Raw genomic sequence first — 6585 nt, 5'->3', positions numbered from 1 at the left:
GTGCTGCTGCTGCTCCCCCGTCTGCTGTTGCTCCTCCATCTCCAGATCGGATCACGGTGAAGGAAAGATGAGCGAGGAGACGGCGACTTCTGACAACGACAACAGTTATGCACGAGTGTGCGCTGCGGTGATGACCCGAGATGACTCAAGTGGTGGATGGTTACCACTCGGAGGGAGTGGACTAAGCAGCGTCACTGTCTTCAAAGCCCCACATCAGGAAGAAAATGGCTGTGCTGACTTTTTTACCCGTGGAGAGCGACTCAGGGACAAAATGGTAGTTTTGGAATGTATGCTTTAAAAAAGACCTCATTTATCATAAGGTCTCTCCAACATTTCACCACTGGGAGGTTGATGACAACAAGTTTGTTCTTACGTTTCAAAGTCCTGCTGATGCTGGGGCTTTTGATAGAGGCATCCGAAGAGCTGTAGAGGATATTTCTCAAGGATGCCCCGAATCGAAAAATGAAGCTGAAGGGGCAGATGACTTACAAGCAACTGAAGAGGATTCTTCCAGTTCTCTAGTGAGGGATCGCCTTTTCCGGCAAGAGACAGTTGTTACCAGTGAGCCTTATAGAATCTCAGATATCAGACCTTCTCCCTTTGAAGATCTGAATGCCAGAAGAGTCTACATGCAAAGCCAAGCCAATCAGATAACATTCGGTCAGCCAGGCTTGGACATTCAGAGCAGAAGTATGGAATATGCACAGAGGCAAATACCCAAGGAGTGTGGAAGTCTCAAGTCCCAAAATAGGGTCCCTTTGAAATCAATCAGACGTGTCAGCTTTCAAGATGAGGACGCGATTGTCAGAATAAACCCTCGTGGTATCTTAGTACATCGCTATGCAGACTACAGACATCCTGACTTGGAAAAGTGACTTGGAAAGAGATGATGCTGATTCCAGTATTCACTTTTCTAAACCAGACAGTAAAAATCAGACTATCTGTACTCTTGTGGGGATGAGACTAAGTTAAGTTCACCCGAAGACCCAGTGGTATTTAAGGCGCAGCCTTCCTCATTAAAATTTAAGAAGTCAGGCCGGGCGTGGTGGCTCAAGCCTGTAATCCCAGCACTTTGGGAGGCCGAGGCGGGTGGATCACAAGGTCAAGAGATCGAGATCATCCTGTTCAACATGGTGAAACCCCATCTCTACTAAAAAATATACAAAAAATTAGCTGGGCATGGTGGCATGTGCCTATAATGCCAACTACTCAGGATGCTGAGGCAGGAGAATTGCCTGAACCCAGGAGGTGGAGGTTGCCGTGAGCCGAGATCACGCCATTGCACTCCAGCCTGGGTAACAAGCGCGAAACTCCGTCTCAAAAAAAAAAAAAAAAAAAAAAAAAAAAAAAAAAAAAAAAAAAAAAATTTAAGAAGTCAAAACGAAGAAAAGAGGATGGTGAACGTTCTCGCTGCGAATACTGCCAGGAAAGGTTTAATCATGAAGAAAATGTCAGGATGCTCCAGACCCCATTAAAAGATGCATATATCAAGTTCGTTGCATGCTCTGTGCAGAGAGCATGTTGTATCATTGTATGTCAGACTCAGAGGGAGATTTTTCTGATGCCTGTTCATGTGACACTAGTGATGACAAGTTCTGCTTGCGATGGTTAGCCCTGGTAGCTTGTCTTTCATTGTAGCATGTATGTGCTGCTACGTCCCTTTGAGAATGTGCCATCGCTGTGGTGAGGCCTGTGGTTGCTGGGGTGGGAAACATAAAGCTGCTGGATGAAATGATCCAGAGCCAAAACGAGTTTAAAATCTTAGTGTTCAGGAATTAGCTAACTTGGATTTCTGGAAGCTTTTGGCAAGCAATATGGAATCTTGCCTGGTATCATTGGGGCCACACGTGGAAGCAGCAGAAGTCATCACGTCTTAGCGTTTCACAAATGCTAGCCATGCCTAACTTTTCCCTTGGGTGCATGGCATGTTTTGTTACAGGTTGTAGAGTATTTGCAGAAGGAAACCATTTCTGGTTATTGGCTATAAAAAGTCAGCATAAAATATCCAACTAAAAGGGATTACTTTGGGGCATTTTTGTGTATTTATGCGTTAGGTGATGGGCTTTTAAAGATTTGAATTTATTAGAACATGGACTAAAAATAAAAGTGCACTAGGGGACAGCTGATTTCAGTCTGAGAAAAGTTAACACTTGGGAATTACAAGAAGTAAAACAAGTGCAACTAAATCATGTTAGTTGTTTTTAGAAAGCAGTTTTATGTATAAATAACAAATGTTTATATTTAACTAAATGTAAGGTACGAATTATCACATATTAAACTTTGCTTCCCTTCTGAGTTCTGAAGTAGGTATATACATATATATATATCTCTACGGTCACATTCCATATATTTTGAATATTTAACTCATCTAGTTAGTAATGCTTTTATTCCATGTGAATGATTTGATATTTTCATCCTTATTTCTCTTTGGCTACAATTTATATTGAGTTATATCAGTACATTCTGGTAATCTAAAATCCTTAAAAATATTCTAATAGCCTTCAGTGACCAAATGTTTTTTAAAGCACAGATGTAATTGTCTAACGTTCTGATGGGAACGTAACACATTTTTATATAAAAAGAGACTGAGTAAACATAGAAAAAAAGTGAAGTTTTTTAGTTGTTTTGTTTTTTGTGGTATTCAACCAGCAAGTTGTTATCTTCAGAGTTTCCTCCTTCAAAAAATTATATTGCATTCACAAATGTTTTGCAAGGCAGAAAGTTTGACTGGATAGTTAGTGTAAAAGCTTCCTCTTGAGATCTTCAGTTATCATTCTGCTAAACCAGAATAGGTTCAGCTTATGTTTAGCTTAATCCTCAGTGCCTATTATTTGCGTAACGATGATAACTTTTTATGAGTTACATTTTATTTTTATTTAAACTGGCCAAAAGCAAAATTATTTTATGTTAAAATGTGTGCTAAAGTCTCCCAGCAAAGTACTTAATCCAACATTGTAAATGAAGTATCTTGTACATATAAATTAATTTCTTTTACAGAGCATTATATTACTGGATGTTTAATTTACAAAGTAGTCGGATAATCTTCCAACAAACTTCATAGTACCTTGAGGTCAGATTGCCTGTTTTTTTTTTTTTGTTGTTGTTGTTTGAAGTGTTACGTTAAAACTCTAACCAAGGAAAGGGTTCTTTAAGAACATTCCCTTAGAGGGATAACATTGAGAAGTGTGCCTTTTTTTTTTTGAATGGCTTGAAGTTTCAGAGGTGATAAAAATTAAAATCACACTACCATTTGAAGCTCACTTTTTATGCAGGTTTTTAACTGAACTTTATATATTGTTCTTTTTATATATCACACTAAACTTGTGTTAGCTTTTCTCTTTAGCCCCAGATCAAACTGAGCAATGTATATAACACTGTCTGTAAAATACTTTTTTTAAGAAAGCATTTATATTTATATGACAGCTTGAACTGACAACATTGTGTATATAGATCATCTTGAAGTACCATTTCACATTGAAAAGTAGAAAAATATATTGATAACTATAGGTGAAGAAGAGGGTATTTCTAGTTTTGTACTAAAAATCAATTGGATGAACTAAATCCAAAACATGGCTCTGTAGCAGCAGTTTTAAGTCTTATTCTTGCTATTTATATATTTGAATGCTGCTACAATACATGATCTTCATCCTGAAGTTTTCAACTAAACTTGGTTTCTAGAATAGACTGTTAACTTTCAAAGATTTTATTGGTGAAATGGAAATACTGGTTTTCCTTGTGAATGAATTTTCATAATTGTAAGCGTTGAGTGTATAATTCAGGTTTGATCAAGGTGTGAATAACTGAAGAAAGTCACTTGCTGGCTAGATAGGAAACTGCTGTGGAAATGAACTGTGTATACACTTCTGGGAGGAACAAATTTAATCATTTCTTCTGTTAAGCACTAATCAGTATAGTGCAACTCCTGGTTCTGTACTGTATTTTATATGCAACATATATGCTTTAATATTTTAATGTTTGTGCATTAATATTTTCAATTTGTTTAACCACTTTGCTGCTAAGATTTTGCCATCCCGTTCCCAATTTTTCCTTTACAATTTTAAACAAGTTTCTTCATTAAAAAAAGAAAAAAGAAAATTGAGTGAAGTGAATAGATAAATAAAATATGGTATGATAAGAAAATATGCCACATTTTTTATCCCCTCATACATACCAGTATTGCATACAGAATGCAAAATTGAAGGAAGGAAATCCTTCAGTGTGCAAACATCCATGAACCTGGGTTACATCATGCTAAGTGAAATGAGCCAGACATGGATAGGCAAATAGTGCATGATGTCACTTATATGTGAAATCTAAAAATGCAGAGAGTAGAACAGAGGTTACCAGGGTGTAGGGGACTGCGGAAATGGGTGGATTTGATCAAAGGGCACAAACTATTATGCAAGATGAATGAATCCTCGAGGTCTAATGTACAGCACGGGAAGTATATTTAATAATACTGTGTTTCATACTTTCTCCACACACTAAAGTCTGTTCTCACCACACAGTAAAACAAACAAACAGACAAAATATCCTGTGAGGTGATGGATATATTGATTAGCTTGATTGTGGTAATTATAGCACAATGTATACCTATAACACATACATCAAAATATTATATTGTACAACTTATATATACTTTTCATTTTTCAATTCTACTTCGATAAAGCTAGGGGAAAATTAGTAAACTAAAGTTTAGAGCAGAAATAAAAGACCATGCAGTGTGGAAAATAACTGAGGATCTAATTTTCTTCCTGTCTATTCTCATTTAAAATCAAAGTCTTAATGGCAGCACATAATTTTGGAAAGCCCAATGAGCAAAATACTTCTAGGGATGAAGGTTCTAAGAATAACAGGAGAGAACAAAGGTCTGAACTTCCACATGTTCTTGATTTGGATACAGAAAATAGCCGATACGGAAAACTTACTACCATCTTGTCATAGAGTAGAAATCTTATACTTAGAAAGGCAATGATCAAACATGAGAGAATCAGAGCATGGATCATTTGGCATTACTTTGATGCTGAGGATTGAAATGGTTCTTACTCCTACTCTCTGTGCAGGAGACATGCAGTTGTGAGGTATTCTACAGAATAAATTGGCAGTGACTGTGCAGCTGTAGATGAAAACATCACACAGTGTTGACAAGGTAAGTCCGAAATACATGATAGAGAATTTGATATTAGTTATGTTGTAAACAACAAAAGCTGATTTTGCATAGCAAAATAATATATTTGAGTAAGAAAAGATTGCAAAACGATTTTGAATTACCAAGATTCCAGAATGTAAGTAGTCATAAAATTTTAAGAAACCTCAGAAGCAGTGTTACTGAAGTTTATTCTAGAATATTAGATGATATAATTTACTCATGTTACTATATTTAATATAACATTATAACAGAAATATTGTATAATTATGCATATCAAAATGGACTGAACATTTTATTCATGAACTGATTTTCTGGATACATATAAATACAGATCTGGCCTGGCTTTCAGATTTGCAAATTCAATTTTACTTTATAAAGCATTGATTGAGATAATTAACATATCATAAAATACACTCTTTGGAGCGTACAATTTGGTGGTTTTTAAGATAGTCACAGAGTTGTACAATTCTACCAACTTAAAAATGTTAGAATATTTTATCTTCCAAAGTAGAAATCCTGTACCCATTACAGGCAGTTTCCATTCTCTTCAAATCTCAAACCCCTGGCAACCAGTAACCAACTTTTGGTCTGTCGGGATACACTGATTTTTAAAATTTCATAGAAATGTGATCATACAATATGTGATCTTGTGTCTTCTTTCAATTAGTATATTTTCAAGGTTTATCTGTGTTGTTACATGTATACTACATTCTTTTCATTGATTAATAATAATATGTATATATTTTATTTTCAAGGTTTATCTGTGTTGTTACATGTATACTACATTCTTTTCATTGATTAATAATAATATGTATATTTGTTTATTCATTAATCATTTCATGAAAGTTTTTATTGTTTCCACATTTTGGCTATTACAAAAAGTACTACTAAAAACATTAGCATACAAGCTTCACGCAAGGACATTATGAGTTTCTCTTGGGTATACGCCTAAGAGTGGGATAGCTGAATCCTAGAAAAGTCAGTCCACTGCAATGAGTATGTTAACCAACTGTAAGTATCATGTAGTTCTGATGACCATAACATCAGACATATACTTGGTAGATTCTTACAAAGTTGAATATATACCCACATATGAACCAACAATTTCACTCCTAGGTATTTAAGATAAACAAAAAATATCTGTTTACAGATTTTTACACAAATGTTCACAGCAGCATGATTTATAAGGGCTCCAAGTGGAAATGCAGTGAACTGAATATATTGCCCAAAATTTATACATTGAAATCCTAACCCCTAAGCTGATGGTATTAGGAGGTGGGGCCTTTGGGAAGTGATTAGATCCTGAGGATGGAGACTTTGTAACAGGTCATGAGAGTGAGGCTTTTGTAAAAGATCCCAGAGAGACCCCTTTCTTGTTCTTCCATGTATCATTACAGCAAAAAGACTGCTGTGTAGGAAACAGGCTGCCAGCAGAC

The 6585-nt window shown here is 35.9% G+C and overlaps 1 pseudogene; it reads left to right on the top strand.

Annotated features, from left to right (window-relative positions):
- LOC100405502 (sprouty-related, EVH1 domain-containing protein 1-like) lies at positions 1 to 1876 on the top strand (annotated as a pseudogene).
- Positions 1877 to 6585: the final 4709 nt, after the last annotated feature.

This window comes from Callithrix jacchus, chromosome 18 (genome assembly GCF_049354715.1).
Source record: "Callithrix jacchus isolate 240 chromosome 18, calJac240_pri, whole genome shotgun sequence".
Classification (NCBI taxonomy): domain Eukaryota; kingdom Metazoa; phylum Chordata; class Mammalia; order Primates; family Cebidae; genus Callithrix; species Callithrix jacchus.
This window is presented reverse-complemented; position numbering and strand designations above follow the sequence as displayed.